Source organism: Bison bison, unplaced genomic scaffold, assembly GCF_000754665.1.
Source record: "Bison bison bison isolate TAMUID 2011002044 unplaced genomic scaffold, Bison_UMD1.0 scf7180017864304, whole genome shotgun sequence".
Lineage (NCBI taxonomy): Eukaryota > Metazoa > Chordata > Mammalia > Artiodactyla > Bovidae > Bison > Bison bison.
The window spans coordinates 6,979,250-6,993,000 of NW_011494876.1; the positions used below are offsets into that span (position 1 = coordinate 6,979,250).

The 13,751-nt window shown below is 42.5% G+C and overlaps 1 protein-coding gene across 1 annotated transcript in view; it reads left to right on the forward strand.

Annotated features, from left to right (window-relative positions):
• FHIT (fragile histidine triad) overlaps nt 1-13,751 on the forward strand; it is an 851,602-nt gene that overhangs the window by 829,550 nt on the left and 8,301 nt on the right. The window lies entirely within an intron of this gene.

The following is a 13,751-nucleotide window of genomic DNA, read 5'->3' on the forward strand; positions in this document are numbered from 1 at the left end:
AGAGAAAGAGCCAGCAGCAGCCTAGGGGTTGTGGATGAAGCCGTGGTGGCCTCACCGTCCACATGACGGATCCCTGGTGAGGTCAGCAATCCTCTGGCTCCCGAATTCAGCATGTGCCCTCTGCTTAGGTGAATTTATGCATCGCCTCCCCGCACAGGGCTGAGTTCCTGGGAAGGTGTTCTGCGACGGCTTTTAGTCTTTGTTCTAAATCACATTAGATGGCAGTGGATCTGCATTTTTTTCTAACTTTGCATTCCTTCCTGAAGTGAAGTGAAAGTCACTCAGTCATGTCTGAGACTGTTTGCGACCCCATGGACTATACGGTCCATGGAACTCTCCAGGCCAGAATACTGGAGTGGGTAGCCTTTCCCTTCTCCAGGGGATCTTCCCAGCCCAGGGATCAAACCCAGGTCTCCCGCATTGCAGGCAGATTCTTTACCAGCTGAGCCACCAGTGAACCCTTCCTGGAACACAGTTTCACAGTTTTTTTTTCTTTTTAAATTTCCCTCTAGGTATTTAATTCTTGGGTTGGCTGCCTCTCCACACCATTGTATATTATCACTTCCTGTCCCCACTCCCACCCCGGGATGGAATTTAGTGGGGTGTGTTGTTTGTAAAATCTGCAAGCATCGCCCCTGACTGTTAGCAAGCCATAGTGGAGCGGGTCTCCACACCCTGTTGTGTCAGCAGAGATCTTCTGTAATTCATCAAACCCTCCTCTGTGCACACCATTATTTTGTAGATAATTGGCTGCCTCTCATTTACTCAGAACAGAGCACTGCAATTGCAAAGCAACTGAGTCAGCCCAAAACGGCATGATTAGTAGCTACAGATGCACTGTCAAAGCAAAATCTGGACACTAGAATTTTTGAAAAATCACCATAATTTCAGCCACTGGACCACACATATCATATCATATACTCATGGACAGTCGAGGTGGACAAGAAAGGACAGGTTTACTTACTGAGTACATGTTCTGATCACTCAATTGTACCTTTTGAAATCGACCCCATCCACTTAGAAAAAATCTCAGCCTCCTCCACGAGGGTGTCCTCTCAGCTCTCCAGCCTCCCATGAAAAAGACCCAAGGAGCAGGTCAGACTACTCCTATTTCCTTGTGGAGGAGGAAGAGTAACTTCAGCTCCTTGGCCAATTCAGTGCTAAACCTACGAGGTAAGGCCCATGTTGGGGAATCATCAATACCAGCAAAAGTCGTTGCCATCACTCTTTCAGCCCATCCCCAAATTGATACTTGAAGAGAGTAAGAGATGCCGCCTTGCCCTACTGATACTTTAGTATGATGTTCTAAATCTCTTTAGATAAAGGATCCATCACCTTAAGTAAAGCAAGAAAAGATAGTTTAGTTTGCTTTTTCTTTCTCTGCTGTGCATCTTTCTACTGAATTATGCTGACTCTCCCTTCCTTCTGTGTAGAGTATGTTTACAGAACCAAATTTCAGTAGCAAGGATTTTAAAATTCAGTTATTTGGATTAGCTAAATATAAATCAAGTCCCTATGGTCTAAACTGGGAGTAATAAACCATAGAATCATAGAGACTTTAGAAATAGTAAAATCTACTATCCCATTAAAGAACACTGAGCACCAGAAATTGATGCTTTCAAACTGTGGTGCTAGAGAAGACTCTTGAGTCCCTTGGACTGCAAAGAGATCAAACCAGTAAGTCCTAAAGGAAATCAGTCCTGAATATTCACTGGAAGGACTGATGCTGAAGCTGAAGATCCAATACTTTGGCCACCTGATGCACAGAGCTGACTCAACATAAAAGATCCTGATGCCAGGAAAGAGTGAGGGTAAGAGGAGAAGGGGGAAACAGAGGATGAGATGGTTGGATGGCACCACTGATTCAATGGACATGAGTTTGAGCAAGTTCCAGGAGATGGTGAAGGACAGGGAAGCCTGGCGTGCTGCAGTCCATTGGGTCACAAAGAGCTGGACATGACTGAGTGACCGAGCAACAACATCCCATTAAATAATTTTATCATAACTCCAAGGAAAAACCATTTAGTTATACTTTAACCCTCCCTTTTAGAAACAGTTTTTGAAATAAGTCCACCTCATAGTTCCAAAATGGGTTTTTAGTTCAGTTTCATTATTTTTAAAATGTTTTACCAAGATCTAGCTTTCTATAAAATATACCCAATAGTTCAGGCAGAAGCTTTCCAGGCCTCTAAGGGCTAAAGAATCTACAGAACTGTTCATCTGAGGTTTAATTTAACTGTTCATAGAAATGACTCCTGTCCATAGTCAATTTTAACCCTTCTGAATCTTGGAACTACACGATCCATCAGCACAGAGTTCTTTTCAGAACACTGCAGTCCAAATGCCAAAAGGAACTTTTTCAAGTTTCAAGCTTTACTTGTATCTTGTGAGATGATAAAGTCTATCATCACCATCATCCTTATCCTCATCTCATTTCCAGAAATGGATGATTTATCACATGTCAATCTGCATAGTCCCATAAGGCCAAAACCTTCTACGAATATCTACCCACTCCCAAGACTCTTCTTTGTCTACTTGCTTCTCTCTTTTCTACTTTTCGCATTTTGTCTTTGTCTCTGCTGTAAAGGAAGGTGGGGGAGCACAGAAGACCCTCCAAGAGGTCATGGGGGGTTAATATGAAGAAAAGCTATGAAAATTCACCTGAATCATCTTTGACTCATCATTTAGTAATAGCTAATATTTACACAATTCACTCCATCCTATGCCTAAAATGTGCCTCAGCCATCTCTTCTACAGGAAGTGCTCCATTATTCTGACATTCCACCGGTACTAACTAAGTTATCATGTGGGCTGGCAAAATCATGTAGGCTCACAACCAATTAATTCAGGATATGCTAGCAAAAGCAGCTCTAAATTGTGCTCCTTCTGGATTTATTTCTTCTCTGAGGATCCAAAAGACACTGCAGTATGTTCTACTATCTCCAGTTTATAATGAGTGGTGAGCCATGAAAACTGCAAGGACCCATCGGCTATGCCAATGCGTAGATGCGTTATGTTGCCTCTGATTTCTATTACACTTTAGAGATAATAAATTATGGAAATGTTTGAGTGGTAAGAAATTAGTTCAAGAAGTAATTAAAGAATAAGACCTGTAGGGCAGGCTGTTTTGAGAACACCAGGAAAGAAGTGTGACTTCCATTTCTATTACTAAACAGACCAGACCCAGACACTGAATTAATGGGATTCTGATGTGCTAGTCCCATTCAATTCCTGGAAGAAGCAAAGAAAAAACCACCTCTGGAAGAAAATAATACCATCCAAAATCTTAAATTATTTCTATAAATATTTTCAAATGAAATGTCCAATACCAGTATACATACGCACACACAACTTATGAGGAGGCAATTTAATATAAACAAGGTTAGAATCACCAGGCAGCCATTAAAATAAATCTGTTTACTTTCTTTTGGAATGAAAAGGACTAGATTATGCCCCCCTCAAAAAAAAATCCGCAGAAAGCTAGAATCTATTAAAAATACAGAGATGATGTGAAAAAGAACCAAATAGAAATTCTGTAACTGAAAAATACAGTAACTCGGTGAATGAATTTAGCAGCCTGAGTTTGGCAGGCAAGAAGAGATTTAGTGAACTTACAGATGAGCCATGAAAATACAGCATCTGGTCCCATCATTTCATCTCAAATAGGGGAAAAAGTGGAAAAACGGTGACAGATTTCATTTTCTTGGACTCTAAAATCACTGCAAATGATGACTGCGGCCATGAAATTAAAAGATGCTTCCTCCTTAGAAGAAAAGCTATGACAAACCTAGACAGGATATTAAAAAGCAGAGACATCACTTTGCCAACAAAGGTCCATATAGTCAAAACTATGGTTTTTCCAGTAGTCATGTATGGGTGTAAGAGTTGGACCATAAAGAAGGCCAAGCATCAAAGAATTGATGCTTTCTTCTACCTGTGGTGTTGGAGAAGACTGTTGAGAGTCACTTGAACAGCAAGGAGACCAAACCATGTAATCCTAAAGGAAATCAACCCTGAATATTCATTGGAAGGTGCTGAAGCTCCAATATTTGGCCACCTGATGTGAAGAGCTGACTTGTTGGAAAAAGCCTTGATGCTGGGAAAGATTGAGGGTAGGAGGAGAAGGGGATGACAGAGGATGAGATAGTTGGCTGGCATCAGCAACTCAGTGATCATGAGTTTGGGCAAGCTTCAGGAGATGGTGAAGGATAGAGAAGCCTGGCATGCTGCAGCCCATGGGGTTGCACAGAGTCAGACACAACTTAGCAACTGGACAACAACAAAATGAAAATATCCCTAAAGAACCATGAAGAGATGAAAGGAGAGTGGCAAAAATATGAGAGGTCAGAAGTATAGAATATACTGAGAAAGTCTAATGGATATGCACAATTCCAAAATAGAATTCTAGTGGAAGGTATACTTAAATAGATAGTAGCTGAGAATTTTTCAAGTCACCAGTCCAAAAATTCAAGAACACTCCAAACCCAGAGTGGGGGTGTAGAATGCACACCTAGGCACATCATGACACAACTGCAGAAAATCAAAGAGTAGTTTGTTAGATTTAATAGTAAGAAGGAAAAAAAAAAAGCTTACTTTCCAAGGAGCAATAATTAGACAAAGGCAACAGCTTTTGTCTAGTGGTAAAGAACCTGCCTGCCAATGCAGAAGATGTAAGAGACGCAGGTTTGATCTCTGGGTCAGGAAGATCCCTTGGAGGCAGGCGTGGCAACCCACTCCATATTCCTGCTTGGAAAGTATACTTAAATATGTAAGTATGTCCCCTCTGGGTCGTCACGGAGCGCCGAGCAGAACTCCCTGTGCTGCACGGCAGCTCCCCGCCAGCTGCTTGACACACAGAAGCACATATATGTCAGTGCTACTGCCCCAGTCCGCCCCCCACTCCCCTTCCCCCTGCTGTGTCCATATGTCTGCTCTCTACTTCTGTCTCTATTTTTGCCTTACAAATAGTCATCTGTACCCTTTTTAAAATATTCCGTATGTATGTGTTAATGTACATATCTGTTTTTCTGACTGACTTTTCTCTGATTTTCTGGTCACTACAAATGACCCAGTTTCATTCCTTTTAGTGGCCAAGTACTATTCTATTGTATATATGCACCACATCTTCTTTATCCAGTCCACTGTTGATGGACATTTAGGTTGCTTTCATGTCCTGGCTATTGTAAATAGAGCTGCAACGAACACTGTGGTGCATGTATCTCTTTGAATTATAGTTTCCTCAGAGTATATGCCCAGTGGTGGGATTGCTGGGTCATATGGTACTTCTACTTTTAGTTTTTTAAGGCACATCCATAGTGTTCCCCATAGTAGCTGCATCAATTTACATTCCCACTGCCAGTGCAAGAGGGTTCTCTTTTTCCCATATCTAGAGGGGATAATTTACTTTTTGATTATGACTCTTATGCACTTATTGGGAAAAAAGCTAAAAGCTAAACATCTTCCTGGTTATTGCACACATTAAAAAGGAGAAGAGCATATAATGAATGATCTTAGGCCAATAAACTTGAAGGTTGGATTTAAATTCATATTTCTATCTTACCCAAAGTGACACAAAGTGAAAAATAAAATATGAATAGTTTGATAACTATTACAGAACTCAATAGTCAGAAAAGACCCTGATGCTGGGAAAGACTGAAAGCAGGAGAAGGGGACGACAGAGGATGAGATGGTTGGATGGCATCTCTGACTCAAGGGGCAGGAGTTTGAGCAAGCTCTGGGAGTTGGTGATGGACAGGGAAGCCTGGGTTCTGCAGTCCATGGGGTCGCAAAGAGTCAGACACAACTGAGCGACTGAACTGGAAGAACCCAGACCTGAACTAAAACCCATCTCACAAAGACAGCGTTAGGCCCAGACATCTGTGCTGGTGAATTCTACCACACAATGAAGACAGAAGAATCTGAGTAGGATTTTCAGTGAGAATCTTATGACTGCTGGAACAAATTCTGGCACAGAAAAGGGAAAAAAAAAAGAAAATCTCTCCCAATTCTCAATTTGTTATATGAGTTGCCTTACACACGAACCTGACAAGAACATAACAGAAAGCAATTGTAGGCTAATTGCATGTGGAAACATGGATGTTAATCTAATGGCTTAGATTAACCTCAGAAACCAAATACCAAACAGATACCTTATGGGTAGATAGACAGGCATACAGATAAACTGCATATGTGTGTGCACAGTCTATGAAAAGGATGAGACATTATGACCAATGCAAAGTGTTTCATATCAGGCTAATAAAGAATAAACGATACAAGCATCTCAGTAGATGCTGGGAAAGAAAAGACAGAAGCCAACCTCAAACTTAATAAATATAAAAGTTCTAGAAAAACTTGATCTAGGAAGGGATTTATAGTTAAGGATGAAATGTTGAACACTATTCATCTGAGATTACAAATGGGATAAAAATATTCGCCATTAGCTCTGCTGTTTCACAGACTACACAAGGTCTCAGCTAGTGCAGTAAAGCAAGAGCCATAAGTAAAAACTTAGAAGGATTAAAAAGGAAAGAATAAAACTGCTGTTGCTCATAGACAAAATGATACATGCAGAACATTCCAAAGAATGTACTGAGAGATGATTAAAATTAACCAGAAAGCTTAGCCAGGCCTCTGACTATTAAGTTCTGAATTTCTCAGCTACTGTTGTAGCTCAGCCTGCCATAACAAAATGCCGTAGACTGGGTAGCTTAAATGAAAGATAATTATTCCTCACAGTGCTAGAGGCTGGAAGTCTAAGATAAGGGTGCCAATCCATCTGGGTTCTGGCAAGAGCCCTCCTCCTGGTCTGCAGCCGGCCACCTGCTGACTGTGTCCTCATGTGAGGAAGAGAAGTACACAAAGCCCATCATGGGGCCTCTACCTCATCCACACCCCATCACCTCCTAAAGGCCCTGTGTCCTATTACATTGGGAGTTAGAGCTTCAACCTGTGAATTTTGGAAGGACACAATCCATAACAGCCACACAGAAAACGAAAAAGATTAAAGTTGGCTTAGATTAACCTCAGAAACCAAATACCAAAAAATAAGAAAATTTATGGAAGTTTCTAGGTAGAAAACCGTAAAATGTTACTAAGAACCATTACTGAGGAATTAAATAAATGGAGATAAGAGTGACTCAATTTTATAAAGACTCAAGTCTTCTCAGATTTACCTATAAATTCAGTGCTACTCACATCAAAATTCCTGTAATTTTTGTTGGTGGTAATGGGTTTCTTTTTTTTTTCTTTTTTTGTAAAGATTTAAAAGTTAATTCTAAAATGCTTATGGAAATGTAGCCTTAGACTATTAAAAAAAAAAAAAGACAGAAGCACAGGAGGGCTTACTCTAAAGGATACTGACTTGTTATAGGGCTACAAAAGCTAAGACAGCATGATGTTGGAAAAAGGATAGACAGACTGATGAAATAAGACAGAAAGCCCAGAAACAGATCCAGGCATATGTGAATGCTTGATATAAGATAAAACTGACACCCAAGAACTATGGGGAAAGGAAAATCTTTCCAATAAATCATTCTGGAAAAATTGGATATCCATGTAGAAAACCCATCAACTATATCCCACCTCACACCATTTACAAAAGTCAGTTCCAGGTGGATTATAGTTCAAAGTCTAAAGTGCAGCTTTAGAAGGGAATATAGGAAAATATTGTCATGGTCATGCTATAGGGAAAGACTTTTTAAATATGATACAAAAGCATTATTATAAAAAAGATGGATAAACTAGACTACATTCAAATTAATTTTGTTTATGAAAAACACCATTAAGAGAGTAAGAATGAAAAATGCAAGATACAGAGTGGGAGAAGGTGTTTGCCACATTATGAACAATGAAGGGCCAGTATCCATAAGACAGTATTATTTAAGAAAAAGAAAAAAATGTATAAGCCACTTAGAGAAAGTCAACAGCCCAGTAGAAACTACAAAACCATTTGAATATGCACTTTGTAGAAAATTGGTTTTGGACTGGCCAATAATCTTTAGTCATCAGGGAAACATAGTTTAAACACAATGAAATACCACTGTATACCCACAATAGCCAAAATGTTAAATGACTGACAATATCAAGTGTCTGCAAGAATGTAGAACAGAAACACAAAAGAAGACATACTGCGTGACTGTGTTCAAATCAAGTTCACAAACAGGCAAAACTCAAGTATAGTGTTTAGAGATACTTTTATTTAGGAAGTAAAATTATAAAGGAAAGCTAAGATTCCATCACCATAAAAATCAGCCCAGTGGTTATCTTTGTGGAGGAGGCAAGAAGGAGCCTGTGAAGAGGAGTGTGGGCTGGGAGGGTAGAAGGGCTGGCAGTGTTCTGTTCCTTGTCACGGTGGCGGCAAAACACGTTTGCTTTATATTAATTCTATAAGCTATCTAAGTATATATAGTGTGTATATGTGTGTGTGTGTGTGTATAAACACTTTTCTGCATATGTTATATTTCACAGTTATTGTTAGTCGTTAAGTCGTGTCTGACTCTTTGGGACCCCATGGACTACAGCCCACCAGGCTCCTCTGTCCATGGGATTCTCCAGACAAGGATACTGGAGTGGATTGCCATTCCCTTCTCCAGGGATCTTCCCAACTCAGGGGTTGAACCCGAGTCTCCTGCATTGCAGGTGGATTCTTTACCATCTGAGTCACCAGGGAAGCCCATATTTCAACGGTAAAAAAGGGCTATATATAAATCAGATACATGAAAAATTTTGAGTTAAGGAGAAAAGGCAGGAAGAGATTGACTCTAATGTATGGTCTAACTGCTGGCTGGATATTCAGCTATTCCAGAATAAGTTTAAACAGAAAAGAACAGTTGTCGCATATAATCTTCACAGACACTTTGCTCCTGAAACAGAGCAGGGTTATATGTTCCACCCCGCCCCCCTCAACCACATATCCTCAGCCTGCCTTTTGTCTGTGAAGAAAACTTTAGCCAAAGAATAAGTTTAACCAGAGAAATGAGAAAATACCGAAACAAAGGAAAACAGTCAAACAGGTCAAAACAATAATAGTTTAGTCTGTAAACAGTCAGGAGCCTTTAGTTCCTCCAGTGCTATAGATAAAATTCTGTGAGCTGTCTTACAGATATTGAAACCCCCGCCAGGGGGAAGAAGTTAACTACACGATGACCGGACTGTAGCCATGACATAAGCTGCCACAGTTCCAAGAACTGGCCTCAAGGAAATGGAAACAAACTGACCCTGGAACTGAAGATTAACAGTACTTAAGACAATCGAGATGACACTGATCAGACCACCCATGACCAACGTCAACACGACTGCCAGAGCTAACTGTGCTGTTTCTGCATGTAGCCCCCTCCCTCTGTCTGTAAAAGCTGTTGTCCACTGCTCGTCATTGAGGGTTGCAGGGGGCGGGGAGTCAGCCTTTGGATAGGAGCCCGCCCCCAGGTTGCCAGCCTCCAAAATAAAGCAAACTTTCCTTTCCACCAGCCTGGCCTCTTTATTGGCTTTTGAGCAGCGAGCAGCCAGACCCTACATTCAGTTACATTACTGCATCTGAGTCCATTCTCCTCTCGGCCACCCTCCCAGACTTGAAGGGACCACACTGGCCTAGAAGATCATCATTTCAGGAGCTGAGCAGGAAAAACCAGCACTGACACTGCTTCATTTTTCATGATCCTTGATGATACCACTTATGGCGATCTCATTATGGGCAAGTTATACGAAGCACTTCACAGGTTTTATCTCAGTGAAATCCCACAGCCATCGTCTAGTATCGTCCCAGTGTTCAGATGTAGAAACTGAAGCTTAAGATTGCTCTGGGACTTTTCCCAGGACTCCCAGATTATACATGGAGAGTTAGGGCCACCCAGACTGTCTGACTCTGGAGCCCACACTTACCTTTACACTAAAATTGGTGGTTCAGGAAACCACCTGGAACCTACTTGTCCTGGAACTTCAGGAAAAGTACCAGTATTCGGTGATTTCTGTGGGGCTTTGTGTAGGTTACTTTATCCACTTATCACAACCACCCTGCCAAAGAGACAGTGCTGCCCTGGTCCCCTTGGGACAACAATTATGGACTGAATATTTGCCTGGAAGATACAACTGCATTTGATGAAGAGGAGTGGATCACCGTTACTCAGCCCTGGACCACTTGGGATCAGTGAGGACTCCCAAGGGCTCCATTCAAGACCTTCAGTTTCGAGTTTTCTTTAGAGATAGGGGGTTTTCACCAAGGGTCTGTAATTAGCCCTTGGATTTCAAAACATTTAGAAAACTGTTGAGAGGGTCAAGCAGAAAATAGGACAGGTGGAGCAGACATGGGACTTGGTAACTGCCAGTCTCATCCAGAAAGCACAGTTGTAGGTGTTGTGTCGACCAGTTAGCCAAGGCAACTTCTCCGCCATGTGGTGTGTGGACTCAAGGGTGATATGGACTAGACTTCAGGCTTCTGGCAGTCATCTTGCTCCTCATTTGGAAAAGCAATGCAGGAGAAGCCTCCAGAGGAAAGGGAGACAAAAGATAAACCGAGGAGAGGAATTCTCACGGCAACTGAGAATGCATGTGACTGCACTCTGAGCAAGTCGGCAGTGCAGTGTCAACCCTACCTGGGGTCAAATCCATTTCCCTCCCTTATCCCATTGTGATGTAGTTGACTTGGTGTCAATTCTGTCTCACCTCCCATGCCCACAGACAATTACATGCCCTCCGAGAGCCACCCCCATGGTGTAGGATTAGCCAATCAATTTTAATGCAGCTTTAAGAGATTTTTCCAAGTGTGCAAGTCAGTGCATAAGATGATAGATCACGTAATAATTAAAGCATTAAAAGAGCCCAATTGAGGATTCTCTTTCCGCCAGCAGATATCTTTAGGTCAAGAAGGGCTATAAAAACCGGCAGATCATTTTCATTCCTTTAAGACAGGCAAAAAAATGACTTAGAATGTAATTAGATGTTCTTAGCAAATTTCCTCTGCTAGCGCTCCATACCATATTCCAGTGAGGCTCCAAAAAAAGTAGTACAGAACTGTGGACATTCTGAGCTGCAAGCTGATGGGGTGGTATTGTTTTGGAGAAATGAAAGCCCATGATATTGCAAGAGTCATTTTTTTAATTAGAAATGATAAGCCAGAGTCACGGAGAGCTATGGGAAAGGGGAGCATTCTACCAGGCAGAATGCCAGTCTGGCCGCTCAGGGCTCCTCTCAGAACTCTGCCCCCTCTCTTATCTCTCTGTGACTCCTGCAAATTCCAGAGTTATCAATTTGAACAAGGAATATGTGCAATGAAGTGCATCAGCATTTATCTGTGACACCCCTATCAAGAACTTGCTTTATTACTCTCTTTTTAAGGGTCTCTTATCTATTGGGGCAGTTCACTGGGTTTTTTTTTCCTTTAAGTTTGAAGATATTGTTTGTGGTTAATTTTTATTTCTTTAATCTTTCAAAAGAATAATACTTAATGGAAATGAAAAGTAGTGTAAGAGTTTAACAGAAAATTATTTTCAGTAAAGCCTAAGAACTCCTCTCATTATGGATGAGGTTTCATGATACTGCAGTTAAAAATATACCTTCTTTATACAGACTATTTTAACTGTTGACTGTGACTCTTAAAATGCACGTCTATACCCTCAATCAGGGTTCCCATGGTGGCCCAGTGATAAAGAATCCCCCTGCCAATGTAGCCTGAGCCAGGAAGATCCCCTGGAGAAGGAAATGGCAACTCACTCCAGTATTCTTGCCTGGGAAATCCCATGGACAGCGGAGCTTGGCAGATGGTGGTCCATGGGGACACAAAAGAATCAGACATGACTTAGCAACTAAAATTACAGCAACATACCCTCAAACTCACCCAAGGTCATAAAAAAAGAACGAACATATTAAAATAGTAAATCTGTTAAGATTGCAATCCTTTTAACGGGCCATCAGGTCATGTTCCTTCCCCATACTTTGTAAAGCCAGCCAGCCAGGCCTAATCACAGTGGGTCGTATAGGCCATAGCCAGTGACTTAGGATAAAATCCAGCCTCATGGGCCCAACTCTCCCCCATACTCTTGCTTCCAGCTTTCCTGCTTCCTTGCTCCTACGAGGTTCTATCACAGAAGCTCCCACCTCAGGGCCCTGGCATTTTTTGGCCCCCACGCCTGGAATTCTTTTCTTTCCTTCTTCCATTCAGTATTCAACTCAAACATCCACCCACTCAGAAAGGCCTTCCTCAAGTGCCCAATCTCAAGCAGAGCCCCATTTCCTCTTTAAACTTGCCTCATTTTTCTTCACAGTGCTCAGCGTCACCTGTCATCATATTATAGACTCATTGGTTTGTCTGTATCTTCCACTAGCAAGCAAGTGTCTGAGGACAGGGCCATTGTCTTTGGCACTTAGAACAGCCCCTGGCGTCTCATGGGTGCTCAGAAACACTGAGTGAATGCATGAGCGACTATAGTTCTGTAGCGTCTAGACCTTTCTCTGGACCAGGTACTATGCTAAGTGCATCACCTGTATCGTCTTCAGTCCTTAGAACAATTCTGTGACATAGATGCTGTTTTCCTGTTTTGTAGACGATGGAACTGAGGCCCAGATAGGCAATTTGATAAAGATAACACATCTAATAAGTCAGAGGCCCAACTTGAGTTAGCACAGCTGCTTAAATACTGAATCAACTCTGTAGACATTCCCAGGGCTCCCCTTGCCCCCTGACCACCTTCCCTGTGTTTCCAGAGCCTGGGCCCTGGGCTGCTGTCTCAGAGCCATGCTAACCAACAGGATGAGAATGTGAGCTACACATGTCCTTTGACATTTTCCAAAAGCCAGATTAAGGACTGCTGCTGCTGCTGCTGCTGCTAAGTTGCTTCAGTCGTGTCCAACTCTGTGCGACCCCATAGACGGCAGCCCACCAGGCTCCCCCGTCCCTGGGATTCTCCAGGGAAGAACACTGGAGTGGGTTGCCATTTCCTTCTCCAGTGCATGCACACATGCTAAGTCGCTTCAGTCATGTCCAATTCTGTGCGACCCTATGGACAGCAGCCCACCAGGCTCCTCCATCCACAGGATTCTCCAGGCAAGAATACTGTAGTGGGGTGCCATTTCCTTCTCTGAGATTAAGGACAAATTAGTGTTAATACATTTACCCCATATATCCAAATATTCTCATTTCACTATCTTAATAATATAAAAAATCATAATATAAAAATTACATAAGCATAAAAAAAAATGTGGTGTTTTATGTTCTTTGTTTAGAGTCAGTCTCTGAAGGCCAGTAGATATCTGTTTCCCCAGCCTCCATTCAGACAAGCCACGTCTGTCAGGGCTTGCTACCCACGTGTGCCTGCTGGCTGCCACCACGTTGGACACTGCAGTGTTAAGGGGCTGATCTCTGCAGTTAGGCGGGTCTGGGTCCAGTCCCACTTACTGTGTGACCTCGTTCCAGCTGTAAACTGGGGCTCTGATATTCACCCCACGGGACTTATGGGAAGATTAAAGGAGTTTTCCACACGTAGGCCTGCACACCCCTGAGCACAGCAGCTGGCCAACTGACACCCTGGATGGATGGGTTTCCCTCCCACCTAGGAAAGAGCAGCCTTGGGGCCCCTCACCTCACTCCAGTTGAGCCTCCTGAGCCTCTGTCCCCACTGTCTGCCAGGGTGGGGAGGTCTGCAGTGGGAGGGACAGAGTGGGGGAGAAAGGCCCCAGGCCGAGGCCTCGTCCCCTGGACCATCCCGCTGAGCTCTGGAGTAGAGCTGAGCCTTCTAGCTCCTCTTGGCCACGCTTGTGCACCA